The sequence below is a fragment of the Mus caroli genome, chromosome 3 (assembly GCF_900094665.2).
Source record: "Mus caroli chromosome 3, CAROLI_EIJ_v1.1, whole genome shotgun sequence".
Classification (NCBI taxonomy): domain Eukaryota; kingdom Metazoa; phylum Chordata; class Mammalia; order Rodentia; family Muridae; genus Mus; species Mus caroli.
In genome coordinates this window covers 117,254,665-117,276,539 of record NC_034572.1, presented here as the reverse complement: position 1 = coordinate 117,276,539, position 21,875 = coordinate 117,254,665, and the positions used below count along the sequence as shown (strand labels likewise).

At 39.2% G+C, this 21,875-nt stretch overlaps 1 pseudogene; it reads right to left on the bottom strand.

Moving 5' to 3' along the window:
• Positions 1–20,119: 20,119 nt before the first annotated feature.
• Positions 20,120–20,762, bottom strand: LOC110291918 (annotated as a pseudogene).
• Between the last annotated feature and the right edge of the window lie 1,113 nt (positions 20,763–21,875).

Below are 21,875 nucleotides of genomic sequence, written 5' to 3'. Positions count from 1 at the left end.
ATTTCTTCTTCAGGAGGGAAGACCCAGAACCTGGAAAATGGTGCTGCTTATATAGCCCTCAGCGTGGCGTGTCAGCACCTGATTTGTTGCTCACCCATCACCTCATTACTACACCCGGAGATGGGCAGTGACTTGGCGTGAATTCACTCTCGCACCTGCGCACAAGGCTTGTTTACTAGTTAGGCACAGCGGAAGCCAGCGCCATCTTGTAATGGCAATTGCTCATGGCTCTCCACACTTCTTGGATTTCTAGGAGTTTTTAATTGCACTAGGTTTCTCACCCCTTAAGTGTCCCCCAATTCCAGTAGTCTCTCCCAGAAATCTCTCCCTTCATCTTCCTCCAACTTTATTCCTCCTGGTCTCATTTCCACCAGCCCCAGTCCACCTGCCATATCTATTCTATTTCCCCTTCCCATAAACAGTCATGCATGCCTCCTTGAAGTATTTTTAGAAGCAACAGGAAAGTGAAAATTCTACAACTACCTCTGTTGTGATGGCAGCTTTATTATTGCAGCCTCCAAGCAAACCCACAGAACCTAGGATACATTTCTGGACGTACATATAGGAATCAAGACCTTTAGCCAACCAAGCAGAAAGGGAAGATGTACAAAACTTTAAATAATTTGAAGACTCAGCTCTCCTAAAAGGGGGTGTTATTGACAGGCAGACATGGTTGGATGACCCATCTAAGAGAGGGAGGGGAGGAAAGACAAAGGAGGGAGAGAGGAAAAGAGAGAGAAAGAGACAGAGTTGGTCTTGAGAGCATAGACATAAAATACTCAGGAGGTCTGCTCTATGAAAATAAGAGAACACAGAACAGGAGTCATACCTACTAAGAGAGAGACATGTGGATAAAGTACTATGAAGATACAGAAAATTAACTGCCAACCTGATGTTTAGAATTGTTATAAAATCCAAGAATCATAAACTCTTTCCCACATTTTCATTTGCATTCATTCAGTAAGCATATAGTGACAACAAGATGGGGGTGGGGGGACATGAATAAAAGTAAATTCATACAGACAGCCAGTTAGACCAGCACCATTTATTGAAGATGCTTTCTTTTTTCCATTGTATATTTTTGACATCTTTGTCAAAGATCAAGTGACCATAAGTGTGTGGTTTTATTTCTGGCTCTTCAATTCTATTCTATTGAATAGACATGTCTGTCTCTGTACCAATATCATGCAGTTTTTATCACTATTGTTCTGTAGTAAAGCTTGAGGTCAAGGATGGTGATTCCCCCAGCAGTTCTTATATTATGAATTGTTTTCACTATTCTGGGGTGGTTTTGTTTTGTTTTGTTTTGTTTCTTGTTGCTGTTGGTTTGTTTTTTGTTCGTTTGTTTTTGTCTTTCCAGATGAATTTGAGAATTGCTCTTTCAATGTCTTTGAAGAATTATGTTGGGATTTTGATGGGGATTGCATTCAATCTGTAGATTGCCTTTGGTAGGATAACCATTTTTACTATATTAATTCTGCCAATCCATGAGCGTGGGAGATCTTTCCATTTTCTGAGATCTTCTTTGATTTCTTTCTCAAGAGACTTGAAGTTATTGTCATACAGATCTTTCACTTGTTTGGTTAGAATTATCCCAAGATATTTTATACTATTTGTGGTTATTGTGAAGGGAGTTGTTTCCCTAAATTCTTTCTCAGCCTGTTTATCCTTTGTATAAAGGAAAGCTACTGATTTATTTGAGTTAATTTTATATCCATCCACTTTGCTGAAGTTGCTTGTCAGCTGGAGAAGTTTTCTAGTAGAATTTTTGGGGTCACTTACATATACTATCATACTATCATATCATCTGCAAATAGTGATACCTTTATTTGTTCTTTATCAATTTGTATCCCCTTGATCTCTTTTTGTTATCTTATTGTTCTAACTAACATTTTGAGTACTATATTGAATAGAAATGGGGAGAGTGGGCATCCTTGTCTTGTCCCAAATTTCAGTGGGATTGCTTCAAGTATGTATCCATTTAATTTGATATTGTCTGTTGGTTTGCTGTAAATTACTTTTGTTATATTTAGGTATGTGCCTTGAATTCCTGATCTCTCCAATACTTTTAACATGAAGGGTTAGTGTTAGTGTTAGGGTTAAGATTAATAATGAAAATAGAACCATATTTGTCACCTTGCACAAAGCTCCAGTCTAAGTGGATCAAGGACCTCAACATAAAACCAGATACACTGAATCTAATAGAAGCAAAAGTAGGAAAGAACCTTAAACTCATTGGCACAGGGGGAAATTTCCTCAACAGAACTACATTGGCTCATGCTCTAAGATCAAGAATTGATAAATGGGACCTCATGTAACTGGAAAGCTTCTGTAAGGCAAAGGACATAGTCAATAAGGCAAATCAGCAACCTACAAATTGGGGGAAAAGTCTTCACTAACCCCACATCCAGCAGAGAGCTTACATCCAAAATATATAAAGAACTCAAGAAGTTAATCACCAAAAAAACCAAACAACTCAATCAAAAATGGGGTATAGAACTAAACTAAGCATTCACAGCTGAAGAATCTCAAATGACTGAAAAGCACCTAAAGAAATGATCAGAGAAATGCAAATCAAAATGACCCTGAGATTCCACCTTATACCAATCAGAATGACTAAGATCCTCAGGTGACCACACATGTTGGAGAGGATGTGGAGAAAAAGGAACACTCCTCTATTGCTGGTGGAATTTCAAACTGGTACAATCACTCTGGAAATCAATCTGGAGGTTCCTCTGAAGATTGAAAATAGATCTACATGAAGAGCCAGCTATACCACTCTTGGGAATATACCCAAAAGATGCCCCACCATGCCACAGGGGCACCTGTTCTACTATGTTCATAGCAGTCTTATTTATAATAACCAGAAGGTGGTAAGAACCTGATGTCCCACAACAGAAGAATGGATACAGAAAATGTGGTTCATTTACACAATGGAATACTACTCAGCTATTAAGAATGAGGACATCCTGAATTTTGCAGGCAAATGGATGGAACTAGAAAATATCATCCTGAGTAAGGTAACTCAGACACAAAAGGACATGCATGGTATGTACTCACTAATAAGTGGATATTAGTCAAAAAATAAATAAAATTACAGAATACCCCGAATACAGTCCGCAGAACTCAAAAAGATCAACAAGCTGAAGTGCCCAAGTGAGGACACCCCAGTCCCACTTAGGAGAGAGAAGAAAGCAATTGCAAGTGGGGACAGAGGGAGGGACAGGGACCTGGGAGGAAAAGTGGGCTGGGGGGGGTAGTGGGGAGAGGGAAATCTGATCTGGTATTGGGTGAGGGAAAAGGACTGAAACCCTGTGGTCCAGCAAAAAGAATGGAAATAGGCAATCTCAGGAAATAGGAGGTTGGAGGAACCCTCCAAAATGCACCAGAGACCTGGGAGATGAGAGACTTTCAGGATTCAAAAGGAGGGACCTTAGATGAAATGTCTGCGAGTAGGGAGAGGGAATTTGTTGAACCCACCTCCAGCAGGAAGCTCCCGCATCAAGTAAGGGATGGGGTTGCCATCCCACAGTCACATCTCTGACCCATAATTGTTCTTGTCTGAAAGAATTACAGGGATGGAAATGGAGAGGAGCCTGAGGAAAAGAAGGTCCAGCTACAGGCCCAAATTGGGACCCAACTCAAGGGGAGGTCCCAAGGCCTGACACTATTACTGAGGCTATGGAGGGCTCACAAAAAAGATGGGGGGGGGGGGAATCTATCCTGACTGCCTTCTGGAAGACACAATAAGCAACTGAAACAGATAGTTGCACCCAACCAATGGACAGAAGCAGCTGACCACTCTTATTGAATTAGAGAAGGCTGAGGAGAAGGGCGATCCTGTAGGAGGACCAGCAGTCTCTATTAATCTGGACCCCCAAGATCTCTCAAACACTGGACCACCAAACAGCATACACCAGCTGATATGAGGCCCCCAACACACATTCAGTAGAGGACTTCCAGATCTGTGTTCATTCAGACATGATGCACCTAGCCCTCAAGATACTAGAGGCCCCAGGGAGTTTAGAGATCAGGTGGGGTGGGGAGTGGGGGCATCCACGAGGAGACAGGCAGGGTGGGAGGAGGTATGGGATATGGAGCAGTCAGAGGGTGGATAGGGGTAGGGAATGGAATATGGAGTGTAAAAAATAAATTAATTTTTTTAAAACAGTAAATTCATGTGAAAAAGCAGGGTAACTAAAACTCAGTGATAGTGTAAATGTTCACTGAAGCACAAATATACTATAAAATTCCATTGCTAATATGAAAGGTAAGATTATAAAACCCAAAGAATACAGGGGACAGGATAAAAAGAACATAAGAAAGAGGGGTTGTTGATGCTGTTTCAATTTGTTTCCTTTCATTGAAACTTGTTTTGTCTCCAGTGGGACTCCCTTACAGAGCTAATTTTTCAGTTCCAAGTGATTATCAATTGGAAATGGCTTCTGGGTAAAGGATGGGGTGTGTGCCCCCTTTCAACCTTAGGAATCTGCTGGTACAGACACACCTTAAGGTCCTGCAGTATTGCCAATATGTGCACCTGCTCTGTTGAGCCTGGTGCCCTCCATCTCTGGATCTCTTACCATACACTGCAGAGTTCCCTGAGGAATGGAGACATCTCATTTAGGTCAGAGTGTTCTAAGATCTACCATTTTCTGCATATTGTCTGACTGTGGATCTCTGCACTTGTCCCGAATTCCTGAAGGAGGAAGCTTCTCTTGTGGTGGCTGAGGAGGACATAGATCTAAGAGTATAGTGAAATGAAGTTAGAAGTCATTTTATTGCTGCAAACCTTCAGCAGAAGAGTAGTGTTTGGATTTTTACTAGGTCTTGGATGTCTAGTCTCAGGTTCTTGGCCACCCAACAAGCGTTATTAGATATGGATTCCATCTCATGGAGTGGTTCTTAAACCGGATATTGGTTGGCTGCTCCCACAAGCTTTGGGCCACTATTGCACAGTATATCTTGTAGGCTGGTCTCTTGTAGACTGAAGGATTTGTAGCTGGGCTCACGTTTACCTTTCTCCTTTGGTAGCATGCAGAATACCTACCAATACCATGAAGCTAATAGAAGTGAAGACTCTGGATGGGCACCAGTTCAAATTTTCTGCATTCAATGAATTATGTAGTGTAGTGAGTTTTGCTTTTTTAAAAACCCAGTTATATTATATGATTTTATGTTTTTTTATTTTTATTTTTAAATATTTTATTCATTTATTTTTAATTTTACTTTATTTGTAATTCATTTTTTACACTCTATATTCCATTCTCCACCCCTCCCCATCCACACTCTGACTGTTCCACATCCCACACCTCCTCCCCATCTCATGTCTCCACCTGGATAACCCCATTCCCCACCCCACCTGACCTCTAAACTTCCATGTTTTTATTTTAAACCCCAGCTGTGGGATATGGGGCTGCTACAATTTTTCATAGCCATTAACTATGATTTTCTAGTACTCTCATGGGGTATGATTTTTGCTAGATACAGATAGTTTAATTCTGGGGACTCTGGAGAGGGCATGAATTTGAGAGTCCCAAGAGGGCCTGTAGCAGCTACTCTTCCCCCTACTGTTGCTGCCCACACTGCTGCTGGTTCATTGAGTTTGCTATTGCTGGTTTACTGGACTGCTGGACTGCTGGATATTCTGTCAACAAAGGCTGGACTTGTCCCCAAGAAATCTGACAAACCTAAAGAATTCTACATCCCCCTTTTCCTTGTAATGTTCTTTCTCTTCTACCTAGTGTTAGGGGGTTGGAAGGGATCAAGATGGAATAAAGGTTGGAAGGGAAGTAGAGGTATAAGAACACAATAAAATCGTAAAAAAACAAAAGCAAACAAGCAAAACACTGCCAACAGTGTAGGTGCTGTCTTCAGCAACAGGGCTTTATCATCAGCCTTTGTAAAGAGACACCAATATCTTTGTCAATAGCCTGGGTTGTTTGGGGTTCCCATGGGACCCCTTTTGCCAACAACTCAGTTAGATGTAACCCATTCCCAGTATTGTGAGCTTAATTTGATAACAAGAGCTGACTAGTTGGGGCTCAGTCTCTGCCATTATTTGGCAATTTCATTTAGATTACCTCCATATATCTATATATGACAGAAGCTTCTGCTGTCTTAGGCTCCCATACAATCCCTCAAATGTCCCTTAGTTTTAGCTGTGCCTTTCTGTATTTTCTCCTCTCTTCCCTTCCCTTCCCTTCTCTGTTTGATACTCCCATTCCAGTCCTCCCTGCTCATCCATCCATATCTATTTATTCTATTTCCTAAGGAAATGTACCTCTCCCTCCCAGTCCTTTACTCTCGAACTAACCTAACTTTATATGGTTTGTAAATTGCTTATCAATGACTCAATAGCTAACAGTCACATACAGTATTTGTCCTTATGAATCTGGGATATCTCGCTCAGGATAATTTTTCTATTTCTATCCATTTACCTACAAATTTCATTATTTTCTTTTTTAATGGTTGAGTAGTATTCCATTGATAAATGTACCATATTTTGTTGTCCATTCATGCATTGATAAACATCTGGGCTGTTTCCAATTTCTGGCTATTATGAATGGAAAAGTAATGAACATACTTGAGCAGGTATCTCTGTAGTAGAATAAAATGCCTGTCTGTATGTCCACAAGCAGTGTCGCTAGATTGTGTACATAGGTTCTCAACTTCCTGAGGAAATGCCACACTTCTTTTCATAGTGGCTGTACAAGTTTGCACTCCCACCAGAAATGGATCTGTGTCTCTCACTCTGAATCCCCATCAGCATAGGCTATATTTTATTTTATTGATCTTGGACACTCTGACTGGGATAAGATGAAATCTCAAAGTAATTTTGATCTGCACTTCCCTGGTGACTAAGGATGTTGACCATTTCTTTAAGTGAGTCGCATCCATTTGAGTTCCCTCTTTTGAGAATTCTGTTTAGATCTGTACTCCATTTTTAAATTGAGTCATTCATTTTCTTGATTTCCAAGGGACATTGTATACTAGCTCTCTGAAAGAGACATGCAATTGGAAAAAAAACTTTCCAGTTCTATAGCCTGGCACATTGTCTGAATGATGGTGTTCTTTTTCACACACAAGTTTTTCAATTTCGAGAAGTTCCATTACTTAATGTTTATTCTTAGTGACTATGCTACTGTTGTTCTGTTCAGAAAGTCTCCTCTTGTGCCAATGAATTCAAAAACTATTCCCTATTTTCCCTTCTATCAGATTCAGTGTATCTGACCTTGAGATCTTTGATCCATTGGAGTTGAGGGTGATAAGAATGGATTTATTCTCAATTTTTTACATACAACCATCCAATCTTACCAGTACCATTGATGAAGATGATGGCTTTTTCTACAGTGTGTATTTCTTCCTTATCCAAAATCTGGTGTTCATAGGTGGGTAGACTTATTTCTGAGTCTTCAAAACCAATACCATGCTGTTTTCATTACTATATCTCTATAAGACAATTTAGTATTGTGGATGGTGATACCTCCAGCAGTTCTCTTATCACTCAGAATTATTTTAGCTATTCTGAGTTTTCTGTGTTTCTATACAAAACTAAAATTGTCCTTTCAAGATTTATGAAGAATTGTGTTGAAATATTAATGGGGATTGTATTGAATCTGGAGATTATTTTCTGTAGGATGGCAATTTTTACTATACTAATTCTACTGGTCCACAAGCATGGAAGCTCTTTCAATCTTCTGGTATCTCCATTAATTTCTGTCTTCTATGTCTTAATGTTTTTATCATAAAACTCTTGTAATTATTTGGTTAGAGTTACCCCAAGATATTTTATATTTCTTGAGGCTATTGTGAAAGGTGTTGTTTTGCTGATTTCTTAGACAATTTGTCATTTATATAAAGGAAGGCTACTAATTTTTTGTGTTAATTTCATATCCCACTTCTTTGCTGAAAGTGTTTATCAGCTGTAGGAATTTCCTAGTGAAGATTTTAGGGGGTGATCTGATTTTGTCAAAGGTCCTTTTTGCATCTAATGAGATGAGCATATGCCTTTTGTCTTTCAGTCTGTTTATATGATAGATTATATTTATTGATTTATGTATGTTGAACCAGTCCTGAATCTCTGGGATGAAGTCTACTTGATCATTGTGGATGAACTTCTTGGATTAGGTTTGCAGGTGTTTTATTGAGAATTTTGACATCTATGTTCATTAGGGAAATTGGTCTATAATTCTCTTTCTTTGTTAGGTCTTTATGTGGTTTAGGTATTAGTGTAATCAAGGTCTCATAAATTGAATTGGACAATGTTTCTTTTGTTTCTATTTTGCTATATCTATTGGGATTTGCTTTGTGTCAATTTTGTATGTGGTAGGTTTCAGAGAAAGTTCTACGAGCTTCTGAAAATATGTATATCTGTATACACACAAACACACACACATATACATATACACATACACATATGTATACACACACACACACACACACACACACACACATATATATATATATATATATATATATATATATATATATATATACCATCAGTACATACCATCAGTAATAGTGTCAAAGTTTGGTGCCTGCCCATGGGATAAATCCCAATTTGGTCTGGTCACTGAATGGCCTTTCCTTCATATATATATATATATGAAACTTTTAAAGTCTTTTTAAAGTTATTTTATTTATTTACATTCCAAAAGTTACCCCCTCCTGGTCTCTTCCCCTAGAGTTCTTCATCCAATCCCCCCTCCCCCTGGCCTCTGAGAAGATACTCACCCATCCTCCCTCCCCCACCCTCAGCATCCCCTTTCTCTGGGGCATTAAGTAGCTACAGGATTAGGCTCATTATCTCCCACTGGGGTCAGACAAGGCTGTCCTCTGCTATATATGTGCCAGGGGCCACTGGCCAGCCAATGTATGCTCTTTGGTTGGCAGCTTAGTCTCTGGGAGTTCCTAGGGGTCTGGTTTAGTTGACACTGTTGGTCTTCCTATGGGGTTGCCATCTCCTTCAGCTCCTTCAATCCTTCCCTTAACTCTTCCATAGGGGCCCTCTACCTCAGTCCAATGGTTGGCTGTAAATATTTGCAAATATCTCAGTTAGCTGTTGGTAGAGCCTCTCAGAGGATAGCCATACTAGGCTCCTGTCTGCAAGCACAACATACCATCAGTAATAGTGTCAAAGTTTGGTGCCTGCCCATGGGATAAATCCCAATTTGGGCTGGTCACTGAATGGCCTTTCCTTCAGTCTCTGCTCCATTTTTGCCCCTGCATTTCTTTTAGACAGGAACAATTCTGGGTCAAAAGTTTTGAAGGTGGGTTGGTGACCCCATTCCTCCATGGGGGAGACCCTGTCTATCTACTGAAAGTGGTCTCTTCAGGATCCATATCCACACTGTTGAGCATTTTGGCTAAGGTCTTCCCCATTGAGTCCTGGGAGCCTCTCACATCCCAGGTCTCTGGAACTTTCTAGAGGTTCCCCCACCTCCTACCCTGTCAGGAGCCGTAATGGGACAAGCTAATAACTAGCAGGTAATCATCGTGAAATGGCCTGCTTTAGATTATTATATAATCTGTGACAGGTGTGCCCTTATTAAGCAAGGCTATACAGGATTCATTTTAGGAAAGATTCCTTCTATTAATGTGCTTTTCCTGTATTATTAAACATATATAATAATCACTAAGTAATAGCACAGCCCTTTGGAGTGGATGTCTGCAGATCCACAAAGATGTGCTGTCTTGTAGTTATGCTATATAGATAAAAAGATGACTTAAGTCCTTATGATGATTCTGTAAGAATTCCTAAAATATTATCTGTGATTAATAAGCTCTTTTATAACAGGACTGCTATTAGGTCCTTTTCTGATAGTCAAAGCCGCAATGAGAACTTTGCCAGTCTCACAAGTGTCACCAGTTAATTGCTCTTAGATGGTAACCAGACTTTCTCCTACTCAGAGCACATTCCAAGAGGTTTGTAAAACAATTAACCAAAAGTCATAAAAAGGGAGCTAATGATTTATTATAGGTGCTAGGCAGAAGATAAAATATTAAATGGGTTTATCTATACAAAACTTCACTTATAACTTAGTTATGGTTTTAAATCTTTGGTGAACCTGTGGATCTGAGACAAGTGATGGATGTTTAGCTAAATAATTACTCCTAATGGATATGCATGTAAACATTTGCTGTTGTAAACTTCTATTTCAATTTACGATCTGATTTTCGGTGTAAACTTTTGGTTAACTTTTTAATATGTGATCATGTATTCTGAAAGATGCTTAAGGGCTGAGAACAAAGAGAAGAGTGAGAACTGAGGGACTGAGGTGAGAGAAGCAGAGGTGAGAAGAACTGAGCTGAGAGAGAAACTGAGCTGCGGAGAATTTTTCAGAAAAACACTTTTTAGATTAGAAGGAGAATGCAGAGTGGAGTAACTTAGAAACTATAAGTAACATAAAATACTAAGAGAGCAGTGTGCAGAATGCAAAGGGAAGGAGGAAAAAGGAAGATGCTGCAGAGAGCAGAAGGCGCAGGCAGTTTCTCCTTACCATGGACAAAACAGAACCCGTGGTAAGGACAAGGCAGGCTTAGTCTTATTAAAAGAAGCAAAGCTATTTTTCTTACAAACATGGGTTTAGTTCATTTAGCATTAAAATGGTAGAAGCCTTGTCTTTCTCTATGCAATAAAGATTGGAGCTCATTTTTCATCCAGAATAAGTGAGTTCTGTCTGCACCGGTGCTTGGTCTTTTGCTCCAAATGCATATGTAAGTATGGATGTGTGTGTAAGTATGTAATTGTGAGAACGTATGCAAGCTGAGCCCAACTGGGTTTGAATAGAAATGTACAAATGAATAAATGAGCATGTATGAATCTGTATATGAATTTATGTGAGATTATGCAAATTCAGTTATGTAAAAGTTTCTCCTTCTGTGAATGTTAATCTCTTCTCCTGGTTCAATTGAAGTTTATTGCTCCGAACTTCTCCCTAGCCTGACAAGCAAGAGGCATCTAGACAATAGTGAAAAGGCTCTAGCAATTAATACTTTACTTAGTCTCCTGCTGTTTCAGGATGAGGTGTTAAGTGCCTGAGACTGTAGTCTTTGGCCTCAGAGGAACACAGAAGGCAGGTCAGCTACAATAGCATAGTAACTTAGACTTAGATAAGTAAACTTTTTATTATCCAGCAATCCTAAATTTCTTGTAAGACAAAGTTTTACCCAGAATCTCCTAAGACAAAGTCTTACCCTCCGCCTATGCACTCTTCCCCCTCCGATGCCTCAAGAAGAACCAACAAGAAAGAAGAAACCCCATGCCAGGGCTGGCCCTCCCTTCTTCCCATACCCACCTCCACCCCCCACACTGCCCCCAGCAGCTGCATATTTCCATGTATTCTCCTGGCCCTCTGGGCTTCTTTCCTGTCCCCACCCCATATCTGATCCTGCCCCCTTTTCCCTCCCCCTCCTCTCTCTCATCCAGGTCGCTCCTTCCCTAAGTGGAATTGAACCATCCTCATTTGGGTCTTCCTCTTCATAAACATCTTGTGGTCATGTTCTGTGGGTTGTATCATAAGTATTTGGTGCTTTTTGACTAATATGCACTTATCAGCATGGTATGTACTCACTGATAAGTGAAGGTATGTTCTTTTATGTTTGCATGAAATGTTCTATAACTATCTATTAGGTCTATTCTGTTTATGATGTTAGTTAGCTCCAGTATTTCTCTGTTTATATCTTTTTTCTGGATGACATAACTATTGGCCAAAGTGGAACATTGAAATCTTCCACTCACAGTGTGTGAGGGTCAATATGTTATTTAAGCTGTAGTTGTGTTTCTTTAATGAACTTGATTGCGCATGCATTTAGTGCATAAGTGTTAAGAATTGAAATATCCTCTGAGTGGATTGTTTCCTTTGATGAGTAAGTATGTAGTATCCTTATATGTCTCTTCTGATTAGTTTCAGTTTACAGTCTATCTTAGCAAAACCCAAAATGGCTATACCAGTTTGCTTCTTAGCTGCTTGAAATATCCTTTTCCATTCTTTTACCCTGAGGTAATATCTATCATTGAGGTTTAATTGTGTTTCTTGCATACAGCAGAATGATGGATCCTATTTTTTAATTCATTCTGTTATTCTGTGTCTTTTTATTGAGGAAATGAGACCACTAATATTGAGAGTTATTAATATTCAGCACTTGTTGGTTTTTGTTGTTTTGTTATTGTAATGTGGTCCTGCCCTCTATTTAATTTATTATTCTGATATTACTTTTTTGTGGTTTTTGGATATAGTTATCAAATTCCTTCTTACTCATAGAATTTCTTTGTTTACCTATTGTGACTGAAATTTTTGCTGGGTATAGTAGCATAGGCTGGTATCTGTGGTCTTTTAGAGTTTGTAGAACATCTGTCTAGAGTTTCCATTGAAAAAAAGAGGGGTTATCCTAATAGGTCTTCTTTTATATGTAACTTTGTAGTTTTCCATTACAGCTTTTAATATTCTTTGTTCTGTACATTTAGGATTTCGATTAGTATGTGGCATAGAGAACTTCTTTTCTGCTCCAGACTATTTGCTCTTCTGTATTCTTCCTGTACCTTAATAGACACCTTCTTGTTTAGGTTATGGAAGTTTTCTTCTATGATGTTGTTGAAAATAGTTTTTTTTCCTTTGGCCTGGGTTTCATCTTATTCCTCTGTTCCTATTATTATTCATGATAAAGTCTTTTAACAGCATCTCAAACTTTCTGGATGTTTTGTGCCTGGATTATCTTAGACTTAGTCTTTTCTTTGGTGGAGGTATCCAATTCTTCTATCATGACATCAATACCCAAGCTTTTCTCTTCCATCTCTTGTAATCTGTTGGTGAGTCTTACCTCTGAGCTTCCTGATCAATTTCCTAATTTTTTTTAGTTTGAGTTTTTCCTCAATTTGGGTTATTGATTATATTTCCACTTGCATGCTTTGAATGTTTCATTCTACTATTTCTTTGCGTTTTCATAGATTTCTTTAATGGATTTATTCATTTCCCATTTAAGGACCTCTAACTTACTCATAAAGGCTATTTTGAGGTTCTTGTCTTAGGCTTCAGCTATAGTTCATTTCCCAGCATCTACTGTAGCAGGATAGCTGGGCTCTAGTGGAGACATTGTGCTGGTTGTTATTGATTGTGATTTTACACTGGAGTACAGGCACCTGGGTTTGGGATGATTTTAATTCTAGATGCTGATATCTGTTCTTGTCTTTATCTCTGGATCTTAGATCCTATGTTTGCTAAACATTTCAGTTCATTTAATACTAGTGATAAATAAAGCTAAATACATGTAATCATGTGCGTCTGTACTAAACATGTATAGACTGTTTTTTTTTCTCATTCCTGAAACAGCACAGGTATAAAGTGCTTAAGAGGCACTTTTGTTGTATGAAATATTGGAAGTAATTGAGATGGTTCAAGGTATGCTGGACGTACACCTGAGGATTTTGGGATACAGGTTATGAGAAATACAAAAGCATGACTATTTAGCTATAGAGAATTCTATAGAATACTAATGCTAGAATGGAATAAACATGTTACCATCCCTAACAGAGTCTCTAATACTTCAACGGCATTTAGTTTATTCATTTTATTTTTATGTGAATGTGTGTTTTGCCTTCATATATGTATAGGCACGGAAAGCTGAATAAAATATAAATAATGAACTACAAATTGATCTACCGTGTTGCCATACCTATACAGAGAGAGTCAAAAGACTAACTCAGGACTCAAGGAAACTAAGAAGCTTGTCCTGTTACTGTCTGATTCCCCAAACTTGCCCTTTTTGCTATATTTGAAGTTCAACTGATATTCCCATCATGATTTCAAATGCATTTTCTACAAAAGTACAATGCAATATTTTCTGGACTGAATTTGTAACTGGTAACATTTTAAACCATTCATTTGCACAGAATGAAATTCAAAACTTCCCATCTAGCCAATATAATTGAAGATATAGGATTATCTCTGGACAAAATTGACATGTGTGTGCCAACACATAGCTATACACATGCACACATTTTAAGGTAATAAGTGCAAGTATGTCATCTTGGAAGATAGAGCAGTGTTCAGTCCCGTATCCTTTGCTGGACCAGTATCTCATCTTTAGCCACTGTAAATCCTTACTTATAATGGCCCATCATTCCTAATTATTCTTTGGAATTGTCCTTAGCTCAGAGGGGAAGGGGAAGGGGAAGGTTCCCAGATCCCTGTCCACCTGTGCATACGCACAGCCAAGAATTACCTACCTGAAGGAACAAGGGAATTGTTAGCCATCAATAGATGCTGTGTTTGTGCTACACTCCTGATTCTCCCCATTCCAAATCCTTTAAAGCTCACCTTTAGGTAAAGCAAGTCATCTTCTACCTCAGCTCTCTGTCTCCATCCTGCTGTACTCACTCTTTCATGCCCTTGATGAAACATATACTGGAAATCTGAATCTGCTTCCAGGAAACCCCATGAAAACAGTACACTGGCTTCTTTTCTTGGGAATTCTGTGATATCTGACTTCATTACTTTTTAACAGACTGACAAATACAACAACCATTTGCTAATAAAAATATGGTGAATAAAATGGAGGAGATGGGACATGCATCTGTTTCTGAGTATTTATGTTTTCTTTTCCTCTATATAAATAAATATATGCATTCCTCAGTCATATGGATCATGCTTCAAGCCAGAAATAGCTCCTCGCAAGCTCAATATTATTCATAATCTTCATGACTTCTTTCACAAATCATTTCTACCCAAAAGCCTGCTTGGATCATCAAACTCAATGCTCATTACCTGTGCATATGAATAAATCTGTGCTTTTGATAGGGGACTTCCTGAAGTCACTTTGTCAAATTCCTATTTTGAACATTTAGACAGACTTCACGAATCCATTACATAACAAGCAGCAAGATACTTACTGAAATAAAACATTTGCTTAGAAATGAAACAGTAGAAGCAGAGCAACTGTGTTTATAATCCATTTGTGGGGGGAAACACAAGCATTTCTACTTTCCAGAAATGCATGTGGGAGCTTCAACGTTTCAGAAATATTTTCTCCTGTTTTCAGCTCCTTCGTTAATGAGCAAATAAACCATTCTGTCACCTGGAATACAAAGGTAAGGGACTGGAAAAGCAAGCATGCAGCTTGAGCAATTTTCATTGCAATGCTATAGTCTGAACTACAGAGAAGAAAGGAAGCTTGTAATAAGACATAAGTAGTTGTGAGAAAAGACATCACAGGCGGTTTCCTGACAGAAAGACTGAGGTTTAATCACCCCAAGCTGTGGCTGAGGCATGTTAGCTTCAGTGTCAGGAAGCAGGCTGCCCATCAAGACCGCTGTAAAGCAAAGGGACTGAAAGCAAACCACTGCCTGCAGACAACAGATGAGCGTCGGCTGCCATTCATTTCACTCCAGCACATTGTGAACTTGCGCTGTGTTATCTGTAGGAAACATACAGCTCGTATATCACTACAAAGGGGCAACAAGGACGAAAGACAGGTATTAATCCCATGAAGTGGGGGGTGGTGAGTGTCTTTGGAGGTTATTTAAGATCCTCAACAGAATCCTGCTGCTCAGCACCATACAGATTCATTTAATCATAACTTCAAAAGCTATTACATCCTAGAGGCACATAATTAAAATTTCTGGCATAGAAAGAGGGATGGGGTAATGAGCTTTATATATTCTGTGTACTGTAGTAATGGCTATATGTAGAGATGTCCTTCAAGCCAGCCAAGTCAATGACACTGCTAATGTGACCTTGAGTAAATGACTTCACTGTTGTGTCATTCTCATGGCACCTCCTCATTTAATGGAAGAGCAAATGTGTTAGTGTATATAACAACCCTAAATGGATTCATTTCTTTCTGTTCCAGAATTAATTTCCACATTATCAAACTTTATGCTCTGTGTCATCTCCAAATCACTATTCCTAGTAATGGTTTGAGAAATACTTGGCATGAAAACAAAACAGAAGTCATAATTGTATGTCCTTGTGCTTGCTTCACATGGGCACACATGAGGATACAGAGATGACTGAAAGAGGAAGCGAAGTGGGCTATTGTCACAGTGGAAGAGAGGCTAGTGCAGAATTGCCATTAACCTCCGAATGTTTCCATTTATGACATTGTAGACTCAGTGGGAGAATTACAGGAAATTTACTTCAGACAATGCATTCAAACAACTTTTACAAAAGAGTTTTTAGTATCTACGTAATTATAAAATAAAAGCATGGTACTGCCTGTGGAGCAGGTAATAGACACCCTACAGAAAAACCTGCAGCAAGTTGAGTCATGTCTTACATGAAAGCCACATCTTCCCAGAAACTATGAATATGAATATATTTTCAAAAGGATCGTGATATTGTTAAGGCTCTTGATAGGAAATCACTCTAGATCGGGAAGGGTGTGTATACCCAATGATATAAATCTTTATGAGAGAAACAACAGACTCAAAGGCACAAAGGAGGACTGTAGAGGTGCATCCAAGTCTACAAAGATGTAACATGGGTGCAGAGTCACTGTGGGTCATGACTGGAGCTCACAGTGAAACAAAGCTCTACACATATCTTAAGCTATCAGGATAACAGCATTTAAGAGAATATTTTTCTGTCCTTAGCCTCCAAGTGTGGCACAGGCAAGCTATACAGTGTTATTTTTTTATGTTGTTTTCATGACAACTATAAGAAATGGAGGCCTGTCTCCCATTTTCCAGTTGAAGAAATTTTCTCAAACACAAAGGTGCTGGTTTGAGGGAGAATGGCCTCATAGGCTTATATATTTGGACACTTGGATCTCAGTTTGTCGAACTGTTTGAGAAGGATTAGGAGGCATGTCTTTGTTGAAGGAGCTGTGTCCCTGGGGGTGGACCTTAAGGTATCAAAAGATTCATTCCATTTCAGGTCTCTCCACCTCTCTTCTCTTACTCGAGGATCAAGATATCCTCTCTCAGCTGTCCTGTCAACAGGCCTTTGCTTTGCCATCAGGAAATTGTGACTACAAATTAAATGCTTTCTTTGATAGACTTTCTTGGTCATGGTGTCTTATCACAGCAATAGACAAAGAACTAAGACTCTCAGACCTTGAGCTGGAGACTAAGCATAGGTGTGTGCAACAACCCAGATTTCCCAACAGAGGAACTTCTTCAAAGTTAAGTCTAAACCTCTTCCTGAAATAATCTTTTCATAGATTTTAATTAATCTAATTTATAGATTTTTTTTTTACCATTTGTTAGGTTTCCAAGAAAATAACAGTTTATTCTGAACATGCATTAAGGTCACTTAATTGTAACTTTTTACAGGCCACTGAAGTTCTGCATAGCCCTGGCAATTCCTGTCTGAGACACTGTTGTCTAAATTGCTACTATGAGTACTCAGCCTTGGAGGCTGCTTGAAGCTCCCTGACTCCTAGTCATTCCTGATTTCTAAAAGGGCCCAAGGGCTCTCAAACATGAGTTGACAAGGATCTGGGAGTTTCAAGATCGTCCCAGAGACAACTATGATGGGCACCAAAAGAAGCAAGCAGCAGTGTAAAAATAGTGACTGCCAGGAGATATCTCAAAACAGAGCCAAATCTGCCAATCAAATGAAACCTTAGGCACCCAACTGCACTTTCCCAAGGTCATTTGTCATAGACTATTTATACACAAATGCCTGGAAAAATATAATTTCCTCTTACTATAGATTTATATCTATCCTGAACAGTTTTTACAACCCATTTCGTTGCAATAAAATTAACCATTTAAGTGTGCACTTCAGGCAATTGTCCTGTAACTACAGTCATTGTACTACTACTGCTGTACAGAATATTGTTTTTAAACCTATGCAGTGTAATCATTTTCATAACTACACACCCTTATAAGTTTTTAAAGACTGGTCTCCACCCCTCAAATCCAGCCTTGGACATTCCTCATCTGTTTTCTGTTACTATGGCTCTTAGAACATCATATGAATGCAGTCATGGAGTAGAAATGTTTTGTCTAATTTCTTTCACTGAGCATGATGGCTTGCTCACTTAAAATGTCTTTTTTAATGTTCAGTAATGTGTTTCTACTTATGCTGAATTTCTATGACACAGTCATTCTACCATAACTTGTTTATCATTGATGAATTGATAGACATAGGGATTATCATCAATTCTAGTATGATTATGAATAATTTTAATATCCAATTCTATTTGCTTCAAATCTTCCTTTCTACAATACTGTTTTTTTTTAAACCTTCCTTTTCGTTGTCTCAATTTATAAAAAAAATAGAATTCCATATTTCTAGGACTTTGCCTCACAATTAGGGATAATTGTGGGTCCCAGAAGACCTGCAATGATACCTGAAATTGCTTTCATAATTACACATTGAGGTGTGCATTATCGAACTCTTTAGGATAAAGAACTAATGATGCTTATAAATGCCCCATAATATACAGAAAAACAAAAGAAAGCTTTCAATCCAAAATGTCATCAATGGTATGATTGAGAAAGAAAACCCTATAGAATAATCTTGCAAAGAAGGAATATTCATGGAAACTATTGCTATGGTCTGAATGTCATTGTCTACTCAGAATTCATCTGCTTGACCTTAGTAGCCAATGTGGTCATATCAGAAGGTAGAATCTTTTGTAATGTGACTAAGAAATGATGCCTTTGTAGTCATCAAACCCAGCAGAGGGCATTGGGGCCCCTGTGACTGGAGATTCAGATTGTTGCACGCTACCATGAGGATGTTGGAAATCAAACCCAATTGTTTTGGAAAAGCAGCCAGTTTTTTTAATTGCTCAATCATCTCTCATTTGAATTAATGATTCTACTTGAGAGACATACTATCCCTTTTACCTTGTTTATGATTCCCTTGTACATGCCTGATTTTTTTTTTAATTTTAATGTCTTCCTTTTGAATTGCAAAACCATTTGAGATGCATTGTGCTTAAAAGGTATAGTAGAAAAAAATTACAATGCATTATCATGTTTTAAATTGTAATGTAAATATGTTCACACCTCAAGTGAAAATTTAAGTAGAAAACAGTGAAGGAAAGAGAAAGGGATGAAGGAAGAAAAACACAAAGATAGAAAACTGCCTGCGTCCTTTGAACAACAGCCTAACACCCTTCTGTGTACAAAGACCTTTGCATCGGCTTCTCTGGAGACCTTATTTCTTAGTCTCTGGGTCTGTCCCCTCATAGAACGTGCTAAGCTCATGATAGTAATGTATTCAATGATGTATAGAAAGTCTGTTCTTCCTCAAAGGGATAAAGGAAACAGATGTCTTTCTTTATGCAGGGCTCCCTCGGGGAATTACATCACTTGCAGAAAGGGGCTGAAAGAAGTGGCAAGAAGGGCTATACACCGGAAGCATAAATGCAGAGTGAAATTTTATGTGAAGCTCTCCTAGAGATCGTGTGCACTCTTGGAGAAGGGGAGGCAGGCGTTCTGCCATTCAAAATGACTTTTCCAAATACAATTTTCAAGTAGATAATTCCAGATGTATTTTTAGTACATTTAATTAAAACCCAAGTGCTGCTTTTTGCTTAGAAAGACACGTGCAGGCATCTCAACATTCTCCCATAACAGCAGTGTCAAAGATTTTATCCTACCTCTAAACTGTAGGAGGTAGAATTTAAGGTGAAGTAAAATCAAGTCTTGTAAAAGTATGTAAGAAATGAGGGGAGAAAGATTGAAAAATATCAAAGAACTGTGTTAAAATATACAATTACTTGCATTTACATTGAAAATGTCTTCAAAGTCATTAACACAAGTCTAATCCTGCTGCCTTTGCGATCAACTTTTTGAGTGCTTTCTATGAGAAACTAGCTTGAGTTTGTATCGACTTTGACCGCTCAGGTCTCCCCGAGACACTCACCTTCAGCTATGTTGCTCCTTGACATGGGATACTCATTTGCTCATACATGCCTTGGTCACTTCTTGTCACTGTCACTTCCTGGAGTCCAGCCAACGTTATGTCCCAAGGTTATATCTTCTATGGCAGGATCCTGGTTCTAACTAGCTGACTTTTTTATTATTCTCTATGACTCTTTATCTTCCTGCTGTGTGAACATCTAAATATAATTATCACTGCTACTGTTAGCTACCAAATAATATTGTGAGCATGGAAATTCTTCCCATAATTATAAACTTCTTTTTTTTTTCCTGACTATCCTAAGTTGTGTATTGGATATGAATTTTACAAGTATCACATGTACTAGCGGTAACGGTGGAACTGCGCCTTCTCTGGGCTGCACGGCGAGAACCACCAACAGTATGGTGGAACTTGTGGCCCTTTCTGAGGCCAGGCTCTTTCAGCCAGAAGATGTCAGCCCATGCATCTCTCTGTGCTTGTGGACTGGTTTGGTGATCCAGTGAGTGTCAGGATTTCTTCTGATAGCTTTATGGAACTGATCAATGGGGATAACCTCGAAATATGTATATGTGGAATCTTCACCAACCCAGTAGAGATTCAGGACTCTCAAAGCCCTACAGTGGCGCCCAGCTCTCTCCTCAGCAACAGACTAAAGGCTTTGGGCAAATTTCAACTGGTTAACACCATGGTGGACAGGCTTGCCGTAAGTTGCATCCCTAGGAACCCAGCGCTGGCAACCACCGTGGTGGATATAAATCCTGTAAATGACATAACCTTGCTTAGCCTTGTATCCCAGACTTCGTGCTTCATCAGGCCGGGTGGGGCTGGGAGCCCTGTGCAGCACAGAGTGCTGGTGGAATTGTCAGCAGAGGACACTCAGAAGAAAGCATATCACGTCGGACTGCTTCTTCATAGCTCCTGGATGTCTTTGTATGCACCCATCTTGGCTCGCCTAATGGCTGCCACCAGAGGAAAGAAAGAAGCCTTTCTCCCACAATCCCTTTTGTGGCTCCTGCCCTCCCCTCAGCCACCCTCCTATAACTATGAACTTCTAATACGCGTTTGTGGCCTAAAAAACGTGAGTGTATAAATTGGCAGATTGATGAAACTATAAAGCTAACTGTTTAAAACCCAAAAGGTGCATATACACCCTGAACAGCACCTCAAGTTGGAAAAGGATCAATATTGGTTTATAAAAGGAATTTAATAAATATAACCTGAACACCCTTTAAGACTCTATTTTATCACCTAAGCAGTCACCCAAACACACCCACATATAAGCCTTCTTTTCCTGTTCCCATTTACCACAAAATCTTATGCTTTCAAAATTCTGCTCCATAGCACTCAAAGCTTTTACGGGCTGCAAATCTACCTTTGCCACGTGTCTCTCAGGATCCAGTTTCTTCCCAGCAAGAACGTTTGTCCCCAAGAAGGTGCCTCACTGCTATGATTCCCAAGGGAGCTTTCCTCAAGGCCTCAACAAGATACCGTCTCCAAGGAGCCCAGATCCTCTGATTACTGGCAAGATCACCTGTCCCTGTGTCTGTCAGTGCTCATCCGGAATCTCTATTTGAACCTGCAGCTTCTCAAGCAAACACATAGGGAGCTTAGCCTCTCCGTGGTTGTCTGCATGTCTGCAAAGATCTGTGTGCCAACCTCTTCTCTAATCCTGAGACAAAAATTACCAAAATTTCTTGTAAATAGATGACTGATTGGTCCTGACAAAACAGAGCCAAAGTAATTTGAATTCTCCCTAGGATCATCAAACATTTGTTCTGGCTACAAAGTTATTACCCTGATGTATCAGAATCTTTCCCTCTGACCCTGAAGAAATCACCTCTAGGCCCATTTCATACAGTCTTTTTCTGAGTACAGAGAGACAGAGAGAGAGAAAGAGAGAGAGAGACAGACAGACAGAGAGATAGACAGACAGACAGAGAGACAGAGAGATAGAGACAGGAAGACAGAGAGACAGAGGGAGAGAGAGAGAGAGAGCAACAGTAACATTTAGGACAAATCTTTGCTATTCACCTACTAGAAATTCAGAAGACATAC